The 21,137-nt window shown below is 39.9% G+C and overlaps 1 long non-coding RNA gene across 2 annotated transcripts in view; it reads left to right on the top strand.

Moving 5' to 3' along the window:
* Nucleotides 1–202: 202 nt before the first annotated feature.
* The window catches only part of LOC134419071 (uncharacterized), a 37,873-nt gene continuing 16,938 nt past the window's right edge, over nucleotides 203–21,137 (top strand). For both annotated transcript variants that reach the window (XR_010027966.1, XR_010027967.1), the window contains exon 1: nucleotides 203–341. This is a non-coding gene — a long non-coding RNA (uncharacterized LOC134419071). The remainder of the gene's footprint in view (nucleotides 342–21,137) is intronic.

Genomic DNA, 21,137 nt, shown 5'->3' with positions numbered 1-21,137 from the left:
TTCTTTTCCCCTGGCCATTAAAAGTGACTTGAGAGCTCTCAGCCTGGGACAGCAGTGTAATGAAGGATCTCTTCTGTGCACTTTTCAAGCTGGGTGGATTTGAGCCAGCCTGCAGAGAGCTGCTGGCTGCTTTCACCGGGACCTTTGGAGCTGTCTGGCTGAGGGAACAAACACCTCATTAAATGCTGCATTGCAGGTGATGCAGCCAGCCCAGAGCCTCCTTTGTCACCCCACCAGCTCCAGGCATGGCTTCCTTTCCATGTGGTTTGCTTTTCTTCATCTACACTGACATTGATCTTGCTGGATCCTAAATCTAGGACTGAGCTTTTTGTACCTCCCAGGTAGGTGCCCATGGCTTGCACTCCTGCCTCCTGCCCACCTTTTTGGGCTGCAGCTCTCCTTCCTTCTAGTACTCTAAAACATCTGCTGGCACTAATAAGCCAAGGCAGCAGAGCTCAGGAGTGGGGGAAAAAATTACATTTGTTAAGCCTTGCATAAGTTTTTCTGATTAATGAAATTACAAGTGGGATAGATATGAGACAGATGTTGTTATTAAACAATTATGCTTATTTGCTCAGAAAAAAATGCACTGCATGCAGCATTGAGCTCTAGGGACTGCCTGACCAGAGTGGATGAAAGATCAGTTGAGAGGTTTGCATTTGTTTGGTGGGCAGCCAACACCAGAATTGTTGTAACTGGACCTATCCATAAAATGTTAATTGTCTAACAAGAAGATTTTTCTGAGGTCCTTAGGTAGAAAGAAAACAGAAGCAAAATCCCACAAGTAAAATTTAATCAATTTATGATTTTATGTTTTTTTCTCTTTCTTCTAATACTGTTCACAGAAGGTCTGGTTCCTGCCTCTGGACCAGACTTTGCCCTTGTGGTTGTTCTTTCTCAATGTCAATACACAAATACCTCACATGAATGCACAAACACCTCCCATAAATACACAAATCCACTTCTCTCAAAGGCAGAGCAGCTCCTGTAGGTTGTCTCCTGTCAATGCAGACCCTGCCTGGGCAGACAGAGAGGGGCTGTCAGAGGAAACCAGAGATTCTCAAGTGTCATGGCAAGTTCCAGGCTCAGAATTTCCCAGTTACTCGTTCCTTCCTCCTGCTGTTCTAGAGCTCCTTGTAGCCTCCAGGAAAGGCATGACAGCATTGTAATAGAGATTTTGAAAGAAAGAAATTAGCAAGAGAACTATGACTGGCATTTCTATGCAAAGATACCATGAGCTCTAATCTCCCACTGGTGAAAAATTCAGTTAAAGTCAATATTTTTTTTAATAGCTTAGAAAGCTTGTTTACAGTGTACACTTACTCATGATCAATTTAGGGTCACGTGTTTCTACCATAATTTTCTTTAAAACTTTGTAACCTTTTTTTCTCATCTTCACTGATGTATTTACAGCAATGTAAGATTTCAGCCCTTGCAGCTGTGGTTTTATATGGTTAAAGAAAATCTGTTGATTTTTCTCAGAAATTAGCTTCTTCTGACTTCGAACATGTTAATATCTCTTTTTCTCCCTTATACTGATTTCAGTTCAGATCTTTTAAACATCAGTGGCCAGGAATACATATGGTGCAACAAAGGATGTTTAACTAGTGCCTTGTAAAATGGCATTAATAACTCCTTGTCTCTGTGGAAAATACTTTTCATGATAAGGAATTACAATAATCTTTTTCATGTCTGCATCACATTGATAGCTTGTAGTCATATGATTGACTGATACACCTACTTCCTTCTCATCCATTGGCACTTGCAGGCTGGAAGCCCATTGTCTGTGGCAAGAAAGTGCTTGTTTCTGTTCCCTGTGCACATGGCCAGAGGATTTTTAGAATTACACACCTTTTCAAGGTCATACAGCACAGTACATGTGCTTCTGTACATGAATCCATTTCTATATCATGCTGACTATACCTCCCATCTTGTTCCCTTTGCAAATGACACAGATAATTGTCTTTTTGAGGAGCTGAAAATGCAATTTTTTTAAAAAAAAGCAAGCTCCATTCCTCTGAGTGAAGAAATATCTTGAAAGGTAAACCTACCTGAAATATAAAATGGGACATATCTCTTTATGCGCCAGGTTTAGTAGTAAAGACTAACTTGTACAGTTCTGCATAATAAATCTTTAAAATTAACTTTTTCAACTGTTTTTAGTTCATCAAAAATTGTGTCCCCCCAAAAAAAAACAATCAAAAAGCTTTTGGAAGCATGACTTCAACAGGTGCCTGATGTTAATTACAGCTTCATTATTATAATGAAGAACCTTATCTCTTTTGAGGTTACTTAAATCTCGGTTGTGAATGGCAACACCAGATTATCAGACATCAGCCTGGACTTTTTCTGTATGATGAAAAAAATTAAATCAAATTAACACACCTAATTATTTCTAATGAGAATTGAGAACTAGATAACTCCATGCTACATAATTGGGTGTTTTAATTGTTTCACTAGGTTGAGCTGGGAGGGGGTAACCTTGTAGTTACCCTATGCTAGTGTTTGTACTTCATGTAGCTCATTACTGTGATTTTATCTCTTTAGTACTTTTGATAGTGACATACCATTTATGCTCTGTGATAAAATATTTTCAGTTGAAATATGTAGTTAAAATTTTCATTGAAATATGTAGTAAAAAACCACCAAAACCTCTTTTGCATAGACATGTTTCAAAGATGTAGAAGTGATTTTAGAAAACTTATGTTGTGAAAAAATCCTTCAGTGAGGGTTTCTGTCTGTCCTCAGAAAGCCCTTTTGCTGGCTGAGAGACTTTTCCCCTTGTTTCTCCTTCCTAGGGTTACTTATGATAATTTTCCTTGAAAAGAGAGGTTTTACCAGGTGTCCCCTTTCAAGTCATCCCTAGAGCAGAGCAAGGATGGAGAGCAGATGTGTTTCAGCTGGGGCAATAGAGCTGGAGCAACACTGTGTGGTTTTATAGGGTTATCCTGCATCTGGAATTTGCTCAGCACTGCGCTGGGAGAGGTCCTCCTGCAGGTCCTTCAGGAACTGGATCAGAGCCATCTGTGCCAAATCCTTCCCCATCTGTCTCCAAGTCATCCCCCTGGTTTCTTGCTGCCAGGCCTGGACTTGCTCATTTGTCTCAATTAGCTGCACATATTGATTGGATTTGCTCTCCTCTGTAGGGGAAGATGTTCTGTGGCTCGTTGGTAGGAGCTCAGTTTCCTGATGTGAGGGGCTTGGTAATGTTACATGAGCTGGTGAGGAGATGTCTGATGGAGGTGAGATTAGGCTCAGATTACTGGAGGAATAAAAAAGCTTTGCCTGTGTGGCAGTGAGAGGGGAAAATCTGCAGGGATTAAAACAAACCTGTCATTTCCCTCAGAGGAAGGGGCAATCCAGGGCTGTCCAGGCTGGCAGCACTCTGCCTGGAAGACGTGCACACAGAATAGTTTTCCATCTCCTTTCTCTTACATAATGAAAATGCTTTATGTAAGGGTCATTCAGTCACAAATCTGTTTGCTTTGTGCCCTAGTATCTGTTACTGCACTCTACACAAGGTCATTGCTTCTGTGTCTCCAGCTACTATTGCAAGAGGGAGAGCTTGGAGATAAGCTTTAATATTTCTTTCACTTTTTTCCTGAATGTGTTTTCTTAACTCTTAGAATAACACTTTTTTACCTAAGTGACAAATTCATGCCATGAAAAATGACAACATTAAAAATATCACTTAGGAAGAAGATACCACAATACTCACAATGCAAGTAGATGTAAAAAGAACAAATCCCCAACACCCAAACAACAAATGTGAAAAATGTATTAAAACCTTTTTTTTATTCTGGGAAAAGCACATTCTTCTCTAGAACTTTTCCCATAATTTTAATGACAATGTGTGAATTTTTGCTCTTGTGTCTTTAATAGTAACCTCTGGTTTCGTGAAAGTAATCATGCACAATGGAGTAAGGGAGCACAATAACACAATTTCCCCCTACTTTGTGGGCAGGAACACAATCCTTCTAAAAGAAGCTGCTGCTGTGGCTGCATGTGCAGAAGTGTCAGGTTCCTGGGGTGGGAATTTCATGAAGGTTCAGGGCTGGAGGAACAAGAGTGGCAGCCCAAGGCAGCCCTGTGGCCTCTGCAGCTTCTCCATCACATCCCACAGGGTGAAAGGTGAGGTTAAAACTTTGCCAAGGGCTGCAGAGGCACTGACCAGTCGGAGAAAAAGAGATGAACTCTGACATCCCAGGGTGTATCCGGTGGTCTTTGCAGCCTCTCCTGCCTGCTCCTGTCAGCCTCTGATAAGTTTAGATCCTATTTTCCTTACATATCTTGTCATGGTCTATTCTCCTTAATTTTTCTTGTCCCAGTCTTTTTCTCAGTCTCTCTTTGTACCTCCACAAATGGGAATTCTAAATTCTGTCCTTTCCTGCTATTCATGTCCAAAGTTACAGGCACTATTGCAGTTATCTGAAATTTCTTGTGTGAACAAGGTTCCCTTCTTCTAGACACAGAGCTCATCTTTTTCTAGGCCTACTAGATGTAGACAAGACCAAAATAGACACTTCAATTATCTCTGGTGGCTGAAACTTGGTTCAAGAGCCTCATTCTCCACACCGAGTTGTCAATAAAGCTCCACACAGGATTAATAATTGCTTGTTTCACAAAGCATAGAGACAGAACTCCTCCTTTGATCTCATGAGGAAGACAGACCTGGGTAGAAGGCAGAGTTAGCTTGTGAAAAGTACAAAATATTTTTGGCATGCCCCACAGATGAGATTTGGATGACATTTAAAAGTCTCTGCTGCTGAGCTCCTGGAAGGTTGTCACTGGCACCTTCGTTTTCAGTCCAGCCCTGTGCTACAAGATAACTTTGAGTAACCTGCACTGCAGCAAGCAATTCCTCCTTGAATTAGCCAATATTGCATAGAGCAATGGACTTTACAAGAAGGCCCTGAGCCTTTGGATGTGTTTAATGGCATTCTAACATCTGTCAGTTGCTTAATTTCCAAAGGGAGGAGTGCTCTCCCCAGCTCTCAGACTCGAAATCATCATTCTACAGGCTGTACTGCAAACAAAAGAACTCTGCTTGTCACACTCTGACATCTAAGGAGGATGATTGCCCTCCTACCAAAGGAGAAGAATTGCTAAGCAGCACCAAGGCAGCAATTACAGAAATGAAGGCAGACATTTCCCTGCTGGTGCTGGAGAAGGTGGCAGTGGGTTTGTAAGGAATGGGACTCAGCCCTGGGTAGGTGAGGTGAAGGATGATCATTCTGAATTTGCTGGAAACTTTCTGGAGGATTTATGTTTTATCCAGTCTTGGATAAAAGACTGATTTTGCATTTCCTTAATTTCTGGCACCTGCAGGTGGGACAGTGTGGATTTTGCTGTGTTGGCACCAAGGGATGATGTCTGTTGTGACAGTGGGACAGACTGACTGACAGGCAGTGGAAAAGGCTTTCAAAGCAGCTGAGGCACAGATAAAGTCTTGTGCTCTGGACCACCTTAACTGAAGGGTTAGAGGAGGTGAACTCAAAGAAATAATTGGGGGAGAAAAGACGAATAAATGTAATGACTGCTGTAAGGTCATGTGGATTTTCAACTGAAATGGGCAGAGCATGCCCTGGCCCAAGGTTCAGCCTGTTCAGCTGTCTGGTGTACAAGCCCTGATCTGGTGCAGCCATATTATTTTTGGCTCAGTTTTACCAAGGAAGTTGTCAAGGTGTGATGAAGTTGTGCATGAGTATGCCTATAGACATAAGAAAGGGAGACTGAAATGGAAATGTTAAACATTAAAAATTAGCAGCTTAAGGATCCAAAGGGAAAAGTATCACAGGAGAAGGTATGGAAACCTAAGGGAGAGGCAGAGATGCAGGAGATGTAAAGCCAGTGGAATGCAGATGAGCAGTAAAAGGTGCAGGGGAGTGTGACCATCCTCTCTGCCTGGCCAGCACTGATTCATGAGGGATCCATCAGCATGGGAAGTCTGGTAAAGCTCAGCCTCAACACCTCACTCCTAGATGTTTGTTCTGCTTAAGAGGCAGGAAATAACTGCTTTTCACTCCAAAGTTGCATTCATTTTTCCTGCAGAATATCTTTATATGGAAAAAAAACAAACTCCTTCTCCCCTAAATGTGACTGATGGCTGTTTGACAACAGGAGTTTCAGCAGAACTTGGACTAGAAAGAAATGCAAGTATTTTCTATAGGCATAGGACTATGAAGCCTGGGCTTTTTATTTTTATTTTCTGTTGGAAATTTTAGGGTGCAAGAAGAGTACAAATCTAATTTGTAGCCTGAAGTCAGAACAATGTCCAGCCCCTTTTGCAGCTTAGAATTTAGGTGACACTTTGCTGCTCACAGGACATGGGCAGGCCTGGCATCCTCAGAGAAAGGTGCTTCATCCACACATCACAGGGGATTTAGCTTTGCCCAGTTTTTAGAGGAAGGGAGCAAAGGAGGGGAATCATGATGACCAGTTTAGCAGTTTTATAAATAAATGGAAACTCCAGTATCAGAGTTATGCTTCACTATTTAAAATAGCATGTGAAACAGTGAGGACAGATTTGAAATTTGTCCTTTTTCTGGAGGTCGAAATAAATAACTGTTTCCATGGTGCATAACTTCTATTAAGTTGATGTTTCAACCATAAAAACAAATAATAAAGTGTGCTAGCAAAAGGATATGCCATGTCACACCTAACTAATTCACATACTACTAGTTATGCTTGTCATACATCATTTCCATACCCCATTTATATGGATGTTGGCACATTTAGGAGGATAAAGGCCTGTGTGCTTGAATGAGGCAGTGATTATCTTGGTTCAAGCTTTTTTCACCCAAATTTTGAGTTATAAGTAGAGAAAATGTAAGTTTGTTCTTCCTTGTCTGCAAGGAAGAATAAAACAGAGATGCAGATTTGAGGACAGGAGTAGAACATAAATGGGAATATTGTCCTCAGAGAGAGGACAGGAGTACAACATCAATGGGAACATTGTCCTCAGAGAGGCTCCTTCACTAGGATGGTCAGAAGACTCCTTGCTCAAACTAATCAGGACAAGTTCTAATCATCAGGAGAGCTATTTAAAGCACACAGTGCATAGCATAACTCATGTGATAGTAAATTTTCTGGTGCATCTGGGTTGCATTTAACCAGAAGTAGTTCTTACCTGCTAGACTCAAGGTTTTAAGGCTGTAATATCTGTGCTCTCATTTAGGTACAGCAAATAAGAGTTTAAATAGTTTTCTAATCAACAAAACTGTGCCATGTCATATGGAGTGTTAACCCTTTTATAATCTAATTTTTAAAAAAGAAAATTTCCTAAAATGCATTTTCTTAATGAAGTAAATCTAAGTATCTTCTTGGGGCAGACAGTGTTGTACAAAACCTTATATCAGAAGAGGTGGCAATGCCCTGAGCAGAATTTCAGATTGGATGTGGAGGATTTCTGACAGCAGCTTAGTCCAGACCATAATCTGGAGCAAAATTATGTATGGGCAATTTTCACACTTTAACCAAGGTCTGTTGTACAGTGTCTTGTATGACACTGGGCAGGCCCCTTCACCTCTGTGAGGTGGACTGATGCTATCTAATTCTGAATTGCCTAAGAAACCTGACATCCTAGGGCTCCTGGGTAGCCAATGAAAGGAGTAGGGGCAGTACAAGTTGCTTATCTCAGTAGGAGATCCATGGAGCTGTGACTGATGGATTTACAGCGCTGCACCCATCAGCACGTGACTGGATGAGCGTAACCTTTCTCTCTGTCATTTCTCTGTCTACCAGTATAGCTGTTTTGATTCTGTATTTTTATTGTCTGTCTCATTTTGTTAGTTCACCAGATGTTGAGAGTTACCTTGGTCTTCCTTCACTCTTAAAGCAACAGGGTGTTGATTGCAAATACCTGTACACTATTAATAAACAGCCAAGTACTAGCCAAAGATGCCAGCTTTGTGATAGTCACAGTCATATTTTTACTGCTCTCTGTTGAGTATTCTATGAACTGAAAAGGTAATGATCCTGTTCAGGGCAGCCTTGTCACTTGTACAGAAATACAGAAGAGAAAACTCTTGCAATTCTGAGCAGTTCTTTTCTATCAATTAGTTAACTCTCAGGAAGTCAGAGCTGCTAAGGAGATATTAATAGCAGTGATCAAAGAGAGAGATCACAAATGTCAAATTTTCCAGCTGAAGACATAATTACCCTAAAAAGCCTTTTATGTAACTTTTTGCCGCATCTGCTGGAATTTATGAATCACAAAAGAGAAAGTAATCATCCTGAGAAAGAAATTAAAATGCATAGGTCTTCCTATATTTTATGCAAACAGAAGCTTTGTTATGTTTGGCTTAAATACAGAGTATTGGTTTTTCGATTAGGTAGTTTGTAAAATTGGTGGAACTAAAGTATTCAGGGGACAAACATGCAGCACCTGAGAAAGAGGTGGTGACCAACCAATGGCTTGCCTACAAGCAAGTTGCCATGGAAACAAGATCACCTTCCTTTTAAAAGGATGGTGTTGAATATTCAATATTTGTAAGATATCCTTGGTATTGCAAGTATAGAGTGTCAGGAGGGGCCTTTAATCTATTTTATCTGGGTGCTGAATTTTTTCTAGTATGCCCCTTATTCAACCATTAACTCACACCTATCTGAAGTATGTTCTCCAGAAAAGCATATTGTATTGATCTGAAAAATGTGTGCCTAATATCTTGTCTGAATTTGAGCCTGGTTTCAGTTTAGTCAGTGGTTCTTGCTGTGTATTTCTTCCCTAGATTAGATATTCCCCAGTATCTTATCTGCTGTGGTCAAGAAATCTTCCAAACTTCTCTTTCTTAAACCTTATCTTCTGCAGTAAGATCTTTAATCTTTTAATAATTTCTATGGATTGCTTCCAGTCTTGAAGAAATATGAGCTAGATGTGGGGATTAAGAAATAATTCTTTCCCCTGGTTTTGTGCCTGCAAGCTGAAAGGGGAAAACCCAACATCACCTGTCTTGTTCAATGTTGCAATGTTTCCCCTCAGAAGAGCAGTCACTGATTATGTGACAAATGCAGTAAGAAATGATGCAGGATTTGGGGCCATTTCAGCTGAAGGTGCTTTCAGAGGAGCTGTAATTACCATTTTCCTTTGAAGCTGCTCAGTGAGTCCTCATCACTCCAGCTCCTGGCTCGACAACTAGGACAATGCTCAGTCTCGTCATCCTCCTCTTCCTCCCATCCTGGGTCTCAAAAATGCAGCACCAGTGGCTCCAGCAGTGCCCTGTAGAGCTGTGCTGTGGGGCTGCCACCATGGGATCTGTGTCTGCAGGTGGGCCCCAGCTATCATGATTTATGGCTGCAAGTGAGGCTGCACCAAGCAAGGAGATTTGTGATCAGCAGTTTGCCTCTAGTCCCTCTAAAAGACTCTGTGGCCTGGATTTCTCCTCTGTGTCTGCTGCTCCAGCTCCAGAAACTTCATATTGCACTGTGCATTAGTATTAGTCCCAAGTGTTTAATATGTCTAAAGTTAATATAGCAAATGTGTGCATTAGTGGAAAATCTATCTACAATAAAATACTTTAACATCCAAGGATTTCAATGTATTAGGCAAAATGTCTTCAGTGTTGGAGATTTCTTTCTTTTTAGAAAAAAAAAAAAAAAAAAAAAGAAGCCTTATAAAATATTTGAAGCTTATAAAATTTTTCAGTTTTACAGTATGAGAAAAATATGAAGATAAAATTACACAGGTTTCACCTTCCCCTTTTTGTTTTTCCCCAATTTACATCCAATTAAAAATCTGCTGTTTATAAAATTTTCAGTATTGGTTTTAGTTCTGTTGAATTTAATACTATAGCCCCATTTTCCCTCATATGATCATAGGGACCAAACTGGACTGGACTGCAGCCCAAAATATGCTGATTTCTTTATGCAATTTTTATGCCTTAGGAAACAATCATGCACTTTAACTGAAATTCAATTACCTAAACTAGTCAAACAACCAATACAAAATAAAAAAGAAAAAGAAAAATAAAATCACCACCACACATAATAGGAAAATTTCCATGTTAACACAGAAAACTGTTCTAAAAATTGTATTTAACAACTTCATTTCTTCTGTTCAATGGCAGCTCACATGGAGCCCAAGAAAGCTCTAGGTTGTGTTCTGGCTCTACCCTCCTTGCTTATTCCCTGCTTAACAAGGGCAGGGGAAAAGAATTAGCAATGGGATGTTTTGGAAGATTGTCCATCTACTCATCTTTCTGAGCACTAAGAAATGGCATCAGCATCTTTTTCAGCAGGAAAGGTGGAGCTGTTCCACAGGAATACACTCATATGCTTGCCATGAACTTTTGGAAATGAATTTTCATTGGCTTGGGAGAAAAAGGAACAAATTAATATGTAGCTATATCCCCTTCTGTCTTAAGAACTCATATTTACTTTAACATAGCTTTTCTTGCTGCATTAGGGGAAAAATTATGCACTTCCCTCCCTTTTTCAAATATGAGATTTTTCCAGCGACTACAAAGGCCTGTGAGGATATTAGCACACTAGCTAATTAAGTTTATTTTGCATTCTTAACATTTAGCAATGCATAAGGGAGCTACACAGGGAATTTGAAGAATCAGGTATTTTGGAGGAGATTAGGCCTTAAGAACATCAGAAATTAAAAGCTTTAAGTCTTTTTGCAAGCATGCATATCTCAGGGATATTGTGAGGAGCTGTTGTCTCAGAGGTAGCTGTAGCCTCACATCCCCTGCATGTTGCTGCCTGACTGAAGAAATCTGAAGCTTCAACTCTACATCACTAATGAACAGCACTGGTGGAGCCTAGAAGGGAATTTGAATTCCAGCAATTATTGCTATTATTATTATTTTATGTTCACATGCTTTCTCAGGCAGGGATCTTGCTTTTTAGCTTGAAGCTTTCCTCAGTTCCCTTATAAAGTGAAATACCAAACCCACCTAAATAGTCATTCACTAATTTAAGATGTTCTGCTCTCCTCCATCTACAGTCAATCGAAAAAAAGCTTGCAAAAGACAAAAAAAGAAAAGAAAGTTGCACATGCTATAAGAGGGGACTCCATCCCACCCCTGCAGCAAATCACAGCATGCCAGACCATCAGACTCAGCTGCTGCTTCTGTGGATTTCTGCTGTTTAAATTTGCCCTCACCTTAAAATGGTGTTTGAAACAAGGCTCTGTGACCCAGAGCCTGTTAGTGACTGCTGCATCTCTGTCAGTGTAAGCAATTTCCATTCTTTCTTCAGGAAACCCAAATTGCTCTCCACGTTCAGGCCCTTTGCTGTGCAACATGGACTCATTTTCTGCATTGCAAGTATATAATTCTCCAAGCTGGCAGCAGTGTGATTGCTCTGTTAATTATGTACAATCAGTCCTACTGTCAATCCACCATAAAAATACAGACCTCTGTGTGCTCCAGAGTGGTGCAATTCAAGGGAATGGAAATTATTTGCTGTATACAAAGTGTGAATGCACCTATCATAGAAAGGAGCTAAATAAATGTATGTGAGGGTATGTAAACTCATACAAGGTTATATATACACACTCACATATGAATAATTTCTGTTTATCCAGAACTAATGTGACAAAAACTGCAGCAAATCATACCCTGCAGATTTAAATTTCATTCACTTTGCTGTGCTCCACGGTATCTCAATTAACTGTAGATTCAGAGGTGATTCATTCTTTTTCTTGCAGTGTTACCAGGGAGAGAAGTCTCTCAGAACCATCTTGTTACCTAATAAATTTTACTGCTCTTAACTATGAGCTTGACTGGTCTGGACAATCTGTAAAATTAATATTTTCTCTGTGGTTGCCCTATGAGATAAAGGAATTCTTCAGGAAACCATGAAAGAATAATTTTCTTGATATTTTCAAGCAAATAATAATTAAAATGCTGATGTTTAATCTGTCTGAAATTGAAGAAAAAGCTAAAATCTCACAAATAATTTTCAAACAGAAATCCAAATGAAAAATGAATTGGTCTTGTCAAAACACAGAAATTTATTGTTTAAAAATCTCTGAATTATGTACTTAGATTTAATTTGAGTCCAAAATATTGATTTAAAGAAGGGATTAATTTAGAAAACTTGAATAGTGTACTTGCAAAATATTACAATTTATTGAAACTGACTATAGGCTACAAGAATTTCCTGTGTTAAAAACAGATCAGTGGAAAGAGATATTTTCCTTCAGAGTTACAATTTATTTTAGAAAGGCCTTCCTAAAAAAAAAAAAAAAAAAGAAAAAAAAAGAAAAAAAGAAAACTCCTGGCTCACAGTCTGAGTCTCCTCTGAATTCAGCACCTATCTATCTATATATATATATATATATATATATATATATATATATATATATATATATATATAACTTGGAATCTGTGCCCCAAACCTGCTCCTCTCTCTTCAATGTGGAGCACTCTTCTTTTACTCTGTTTTATTTTGGAGCATGTAGAGGAGGAAGTCCTGCTGGCTGTACCAATGCCTTTGGGACAGAGAGGAAATGATGCAGAGGTAAGCTGAGATCAGCTCTGCGCTTTTCCACATTTTCCATATATTGGCACAAACTACGGCAGTGTGTCTGATGCTGTGCCCAGGGCAGAATGGGAGGTGAATTTTGAGGGGTCACAAGTAGAAAGCACCTGGCTGTGTGACAGATTTTCATTTTAGAGGAGAGAAGAAGCAATCTCTTCTGCCTGGCTCCCTGTGTCCTGCTCATCCTCCCTCCCAGCCCGTGGAGCCTTTGGTCAGCAGTGCTGCAGCCTCTGTGCTCTCCTCCCAGCCCCAGAAATACCTCCTGCATTTAAGCTACCCTCTGCTTACTGTCATAACAAATAATTACAAGAATTTATAATGTGTTTCTTTAGCCCTTGAGCTGTGATTGCTTATGCATCTGTGGCATAACTCAGTGGTTAACAAATGCTGCCTTTGCCAGGCTGAGCTCTGTGCTCCTGGGGAAGGCTCAGTCATCACCACTTTATTGCTCACATCCCAGCGCTAAGTGAAGAGGAATCTTCTAATTCTCAGAGAGGTGAACTTCCATCATAACTCTGATACCCTCGTGCTACACTTCATCTAGCAGCCAGCACTTAGCGGAGCACCCTGGGGACAGCAGAGGGAGGGCTGGGGAAAGCCGATGTGAAGGATTTCACATTCTGTGTCATCACTGTCAGGCTGTTTATCACAATTTTTGCATGAAAATCTTGTTTGGCAGCAGGCCTGCCCCTCCTCCAAACTGACAATAGTTGTATGAGTAAATGGGTGAGGGGAAGACAAAGTAATTTAGAATATCACTTTTAATGTTAATTCTTTTATTGAGGTGTCAACTCTGGGAAAAGCTTTATGAATGAGGTGAGTTAAGGTGCATGTGCTGAATTTCTCATGATAAAAGAAACATGAGGACAGACATTTTAGCAGGACTTGTTGCAATGAGACAAGGCATAGTGGTTTTAAACTAAAAGATGGCCCATTTTTGATTAGATATAGGGAAGAATTTCTTTGTAATGAGCACGGGGACACACTGGAACAGGTTGTCCATAGAGGTGGCTGTTGCCCCATCCCTGACCCTTTCAGGGTCAGGTTGGATGGGGCTCTGAGCAACCTGATCTAGAGGAAGGTGTCCCTGCCCATGGCTGAGGAGGGCTGGATTAGATGACATTTAAAGGTCCTCTCCAACCCAAACTCTTCTATGATTCTCTCTGATCTCATAGAAATTCCCTCAGGCTGGTCACACTCGGCTCAGCACCAGGAGTGTGCCTGTGGTGAAACTCCAGGTGAAGCTGAATGTGCAAACCTTTGAGCACCAGGCAGGAGGAAGCAGCACAACCTCCTACATATTTAGTGTGAGTTGCCTGGCTGAAGGACAGCAAAAGTAGGAAAAGACTTTTGGGGAGAAAAAGCTGCAAGGAGCCTCAGGATTCAAAGCTGTGCAAGGCTAAGAATGATCCATCATTACTAAAACAATAGGAGGATTTGTGTTTTCCTCCTTGGTGTTTTCAGTTTCAGTGATTATGGTTAAGAAACAACTCGTGGGTAGATCTTGAATGCAACTTCTTTGGGTTCTAGGTTGGCTTAGAGTTTAAGTCTGAAGCCAATGCATCCAAAGCATGTAACAGTTTGAAAGACCAATGGTGCAAACAGACATATATTTAAAAAATAATTATTCTAATGTGCAAGAGCTTGGTTAGTTGTCCTAGTTTCAGCTGGGATAGATTAATTTTCTTCCCAGTAGAAGGTATAATGCTGTGTTTTGGGCTCAGAATGAGAGTAATGTTGGTAACACTGTTGTTTTTGTTGTTACTAAGCAGTGCTTATTCTAAGGGAAGGAATTTTCATCTTCCCCATCCTCAGACAGTGAGGAGATGCACAAGAATCCATAACGGGGCATAGCAAGGGCATCACTTGTTCTTCTTGGGGTTAATTCCTCTTTCTTTGTTGTTTTCCTTGTCATTACATTATTATCATTATCACTATTATTTTATTAAAAAAATAAACTTGTATTAAAGTTTTCTTATCTCAACCCATGGGTTTTACTTTTTTTTTCTGATTCTCCTCCCCATCCCACCAAGCTGTATGGTACTTCACTACGGGCTGGGGTTAAAACACAACATTAGGATTTGGAGAGAGGAAGGGAGCTGCTGTATGTCCATATGTTATTTCACATTTAACAGTTGGAGTTCTTTTTATATTGTCATAGAAATATGATCATGTCTTTTCTATGTTTATACACTCCTCTTATAATTCTTCATCCAAATGTTTGAACACACCTCAGATAGTTTATCAGTTATATTTTATTTGCTTTCTGTGCTATGCCTTTCCCTGAATTATTCCTTTTTAAAGTTTTGGACTGAGCTCCACATGAAGTAAAAAGCCTGATTTCTTCCTAACACCCATTCATTACTCATCTGAGCAGGTGCTGAATGGCTGAGATGACAATTATATCTGACCATGACCAAAAGGCCAGAAAGGTAATGTAGCATGCTCTGGGATTTGATTACTGAGCTGAAAGGGCAAAAGCTGATGTCCTCCAAATTTAATATAAAAATAAAATAGAAAACCACAAAAAACCCTAAAAAATAAAAGGCTCATACTTCCCCTTCCTGACTTTCTAGTAAGATGAGAACTGAGCAAGGAAACATAGAACTGGCCCTACAAAAGAACCATGTAAGATAAATTATCTGGCAGTATTTACACAGGACTCTTTCACAGCTGAGTGCAATGCACCCAGAGTAAAACTGTCATTTCTTCCTCCTCTGGCCAGCCCCAGGTCTTCCCTCTGCCTCCCCAGTTGCTATTGTGAACCTGCAGATCAGAACATTTATTTATCCCAAACAGAAATTACATCCCTAACCAGTGAACTCAAACTCTGTCCTTACTCCCACTTCCAATTGTCCGGTTCATATTTCAGAGCTGATTTATGGTACTTGCCTGCCTCACTGCCTGAATGCCCCAAGCAATTTATTCCATAATGCCCTTCTTGTAAAGAAATTACTCCTGGATTGCTCACAGGTTAGTTCTTCCATGGCACTCCATGCCCTGGTACTTTTCACTCATTCTCCATTTCAAACAGCTCAAAGGCAAACTGTGATATGGGATTTTGATTACAATGTTCAGGCTTAGTGCAGTTAAACTGGAGAGGGAAGAAAAGCACACTGCATGTCTCTTTTGGGTTATTAAATGAATTTCAGCTGTGCAATACTACTATGAAACCCACATAAGTCCAAAGGATTGCTTGGGGTTTAAACAGTGTAAAGAGCTGAATTTGACAGCCTGTCTCAAGCTAGGAGGAAAGGGAGTTAAAGTGCTGCATTCCTCAGAGAACCTTACAGATGCACTGTTTGTGGCTGTCATTGTTTGTGGGAAATTAAATCAGTAATAATTTCAGTTTGGTTGGTTCATCCTTGTTATATTTTCTCAAAACAAATGGTAGTATCCAGGGTTACATTTTATTCATGTTCCTTTAGATGTTTAACTAATTTTGTGTAACTCTTGCATGGTGATTGGCCCTTTTAATAGGATTTTAATAGGATGTGGATCTTGAAGATGTTGACTGAAGTGCTATTCCATAAGGCAAATGTGAGTTTTACACCTAATGCCACACATTACAGGCCCATCAAGTTACAAAGACTGGGAAGGTGTTTTTATGGTGGAACTCTGTTGTGGCCCTTGAGAAAGTAAATGGAAACCTGGTCTCTTCCTGTGAAAATATGTGGAAGATGACATAGGCTGCCACTTTCATTTTTACCTATATATTTTAGCTTGTGTGACCCAGACATAAATGAAATGAAAGAACAACTATGGCCTAACCCAGCTGAAAAAGGGATATGCAAAGGAAAAGACCTTGATAATATTATCCTTAGTTTTATCTTATTACATAAGTAGTACAAATGAGTATAATGGTATTGTTAATGGTATTCAAAACTAAAGAAAAGAAAATATAAAAATTCAGAATGAAAAGAGTTACTGTTCAAGACATAAAGGATGAAAATAAATCTACCTCTACAGAAAATAAAATTTTAAAAATCCTGAATAATGGCTGCTGTCAATTACAGTAATACCTTATTCTGCAGATATGTGCTGCTGTTTGGCTGCGTATTTCTTCCCAGTAATGTCCATGGACTGGTATTTTTGCGGTATTGTAAGGCTTGCTGCAAAATCAGCACTAAAGGAAAATGCAGAGCTGGGGGCAGATCTGAGAAATCAGACACAGAATAGGAAGTGACAGGGAACTAAACATGGAGTGCAGGTTTCTCTTTCCTCATCTGGGAATTTGAGAACAAAGAAATCCAGGACAGGACTTGAAATCTGCTCTTCACCTGGGCAAACAGGGTGTGAATCACAGCTCAGTTTATTCCTTGTGTCTGCCTCATTCCATGCCTCATTCCTGCAAAACTCAAACTGGAATTTGAGTGGACGCCTTGTGTGGCATCCTGGAGGATGTGAAGGGTGGCAAAGTGTCCATGCACAGACGCAGAGGTGTGGCTGGGACCAGCTTGGCAGCTGGGCTCCCATGGGGTTCATCTTCTCAAAAATCTCTCCACCACATGAACCCAGGCACAGGAATCAGGGAAATCTGGGAGATTTGCTAAATTCTCCTGGTCTGAGCTAGAATCAGACAGGTTCATGTGCACCCTATAGGAAAATCCACCCTGGTAAAGGTGGGCACCTACTTGTGTACCTGCAGGACTCTGACAAAAGTCTCTGCACTGCAAATACCAGTGCGGAATTTTGAATAAATATTTTGACTACAAAATATTTTAACTACAAAATTATTACAGCCATTGTATTACGTAGCTGTGGCTGAATTAAAAGTTTTCAAAGTATCAGCACGTTTGATTTCTGAACCACATAACCTGTGGAACCACATTAACTTGCTACACATGTGCCAGGTGCCTCACTGCAAGGCAAGCAGCAGCAGACAAATTCTCTTTGTGCTGGGTGGGCTAGAGGAAACAGAGTCTCCAGGAACAGTAGAAAGATCTTTAAAGAGAAAAAGTTTGAAAAAGACAAAGAGAGAATTATTTTCAAGAAGGGTTTTAAGGACCAAGTGACTCTGAATTGCTACAAAATCATCCTATGTAGGCTCTTATGTGGTGTTTTCTGGGGTTTGGAAAGTGTTTCTGTGCTTTGCTGAAGTACAGCTGAAAGCACTAAGCCAACATTAACCATGTGCATGTCAGACTATCAGAAAAGTAAAAAAACCCCCAGAAATCACAGAGAAATTAAGGGACAGGAAGAAGCCAGAATGGAGCCCCCAGTGCAACTACCATGATACTGTTAAAAGAGCACTCCTGGATTTCTTTAATCTGAGTTCATTTAATCCACAATTCCTGGCAGGTTGGAAAGCCACTGTGGCACATTCAGGGTGTCCAACAGGGGAACAGGCAGTTTTGAAAGCACCACCGCCTCTTGCTTTGTCTGCACAAAGAAAATCCTGCACACATTTATTTTCCTTTCACTGCTGTCATACACATTAAAGCATCCTTTGGGTAAAGTTTATGAACCTGTTGGAGGCTGCTGCTGCATCACGTGCACACCCATCTTTCCTGACCTCTGCTTGCCTTTTTGTTTCTTTGGTAAAGCCCATCTAAAGTTTCTTTTCTCTTTTGTACAAAGTTTACTTCCTGCTTTTCAGAGGTTCATTGCTATGATCCCTTTCCCATTCCCTGATGCCTTTTAAAATTCTCTTTTTTTTTTTACCTGCACCTCTCCATCTTCTCTGGGAGATTTCAACTCGCTCATAACTCCATCCTTTCCTTCAGACAGATAAGAAAAATACTGCTTCTTCAGGTGTCTGTCAGCTCTTCAGCATACTAATTGCTGTTTGTCAAAGAGCAATCATTAAAATACACAGTGACTGCAGAGGAATGGCTGCAATGGCCTGAGACAAAAGTGTTCCCTCTGCCTTTACTGCTGCCCTGAGCAGGTGGTTGCTGCCCTGCAGTCCTGTGAAGGACAGTGCTTTCCTCAAAACCTGCTTTAGGGCCCAGCTGCCTGCATGAGCTTCTTGACTAATAATTAAATCAGACCCATAGAAGTGCTGCTCAAAATAGTGCAAGCTCACAGACTGGCCCACTCTCCTATCACTTCTTCCCAGCATATAAAATTTTTTAATCTCCTCCTCAGCCCTTCTAATGGCATTCGCTTGAATTCCCTAGCCTTATTCAGTACTTTTACAAATTTTTTCTGAGGTGGGTGAAGCTGACCTGTGTTTTCCTGAGAAAATTGCCTTTTGTGGTGGTAACCACCACAATTAGATTAAGAATGGCATAAGCAGCCAGGAGAATTTGACATCTGGTTAGGAGTGTGTTGTTCAATATGTCTAGTTAGAGGTTATACATACACTGCAGGAAAAAGTTTTCAGTGAAGGAAAATAATTCCAGACAGATTTTTTTCACTCATTCCACTTAAAATTTGTCATTGTTCCAATTTATTTAGTGTTTTCAGCAATGTGTTTTAAACAATCCGGCTACTTTCACATGAAATTACTGCTTGATTGCACTGTTGAATTTGATGCCAGAAACCATGTTGGTTGGATGGCCCAAATGGATGACAAGATATGCCAGCTCAGATTTTCAGTATGCTGATACAATTATGTGCAGTCTTCCTAATAAGTTTTTGTACACACAAGAACGTTTGAATTACACACAAAAAGTGTGTAAATAGTAAGATCCCTACAATACCATCAAGATACAGAGATATTACATTAAGAATGTTTTCTGTAAGTAGAAAATCCCACCATCAACTCAAACTGAGGTCTAAGAGATTTTTAGTTTAAAAAAATATACTGTTGAGAAATGTATCATTAGCCTAAACTTGTGAAATCTTTGTGGTTCTCTCACAAAAAGTTCTTGGTTTTCACAGAAAGATTGAGTTCAATTATGTTTTCACCAAAAAATCACCTTCTCTCCATCGTGTTGTTTTCCACAAGGTCAGTTATTTACAATATAGGAATCAGTGCATGGACAAAGATTTTACCTGTCACTTTTGACCCTCAGCATCATCTCAGTTATTTCAGTGTTTTTATTTCATTTAACTGACTTGAACTTAAATGGCAATGCTATTAATGAGGTACAAGTAAAAAATTCAGATTTTCTTTGAAATATTTATTTCCTCTCAGGTTTCCTGACAAATGAAAAAATTGAAAAATTTGTCATAATTTTTTACTCTGTGGTGCAGGTCTAAGCAAACTCAGCCTCACAGATTGCCTGTGCCCAATCGTGGAAAGCCTTTGAGAGACCTCTAAATATTACATTAAGTCTGACAGAGATAGAATTGACCCTTACTGTAGTAATTTAATTCCCAGATCATGAAAAAGTGACACTTTTTTACACATGCATTACAGGGTTAAGAGGGCAATGACTGTGCTGAAGGGCAGGTAAATGAATTTGACCCTCAGGAAGAAAAATCTGTGAGACGACAGTTTTAATTCATTTTGTCTCCTACCAAGACTGGCAATTCTGACAAGATGCAGTGCCTGGGAGCACTGGGCTTGCTCTGCCTGATTTTCTCTGCTGCTGCTGCTAACTTCTTCCCCACCTCTGCTCTTTCTTGAGACACCTCAATCTGGATGCAGGGTTTATTGGAGTCACTCAAGTTTGCTGGACTCAGAAGATCTGGACTCAGCCCAAGAGAGGGAACTACTGTATTTATTAATGTTCCCAAATATCCCATCTGGAATCATCCTCATTTCTGTGCAGAATATTGAAGACACAATGCTGGCAGCTGTGCTCTAAGGAAGAAAGAGGGAGAAAAGCAGATGGTAGAGGAGGAGGTTGGCAGTTATGGTGTAAGATTTAGAAATGATGGAGCTGCCACAATTATAAGCACCTTTGCCTAGACTGCTCAATAGGGATAATAAAAGGATCAGAAAAATCAGGGAATTCATAAGGAATTCAGAGCTCTTTCCTGCTCCTACAATGTTTCACATTTGCTCTGTGTATATCTCTACTTCCCAGTATTGCTGTAAAGCAGGAAAATGGCCAGTCTTAAAGTTGAGTTGTACAACTTACCCTTCATGCATTGCAAACTGCTGCTTCAGAGATTTAGTACCTGTCTAGACAGGGATCAATTTTTAAACTAAAAATTATAATACTGTATTAAAGAGGGTTATTACTGTGAATGCTAATGATCATAAGGATCAGCATCCCTCTGTTCTCTGAACTTTAGAGCAGTTTCAGGATTTTACACTGTTGTCTTTACAGAGACAGGGAAAATGCAGTTTGTTAGTGTGTGTGAATAGTATCCTCTAGGTTTTTATGACATTATCTGAGCAATTTACATACAAAAGGACAGCCCCCCCTTCCTCCCCTCTGCTCCCCCAACTCCTAAACCTGGAGATATCCCTTCAAATGCATAAAGGTTTAATGTCAAAGGCATTCTGTGAGCTCCTCATTTTTGAAAATGCCAGTTAGGACAATTTTTACAGTGAGTCAAATAATTAGATGAAAGTGCTTCATACCTTTCAGTGTGAAGCCAGATTGAGGTGGTAAAGGAAAGGAAAAGTGAGGTAAGAGTCCTGAATTCAAATGAATGTTAATAGAACACGTTTCAAATGAGGATATTTTTGAGTTGATGAAAGTAGATGCTGAGCAGCCAATAAGCCATCAGCTGTTTCCTTTCTGAAATCATCTTAATCTTTTGGCTTCTTCTAAATATTCAAGAAATGCAGTATTATACTTTCC

This window comes from Melospiza melodia, chromosome 5 (assembly GCF_035770615.1).
Source record: "Melospiza melodia melodia isolate bMelMel2 chromosome 5, bMelMel2.pri, whole genome shotgun sequence".
NCBI classification, from domain to species: domain Eukaryota; kingdom Metazoa; phylum Chordata; class Aves; order Passeriformes; family Passerellidae; genus Melospiza; species Melospiza melodia.
This window is presented reverse-complemented; position numbering and strand designations above follow the sequence as displayed.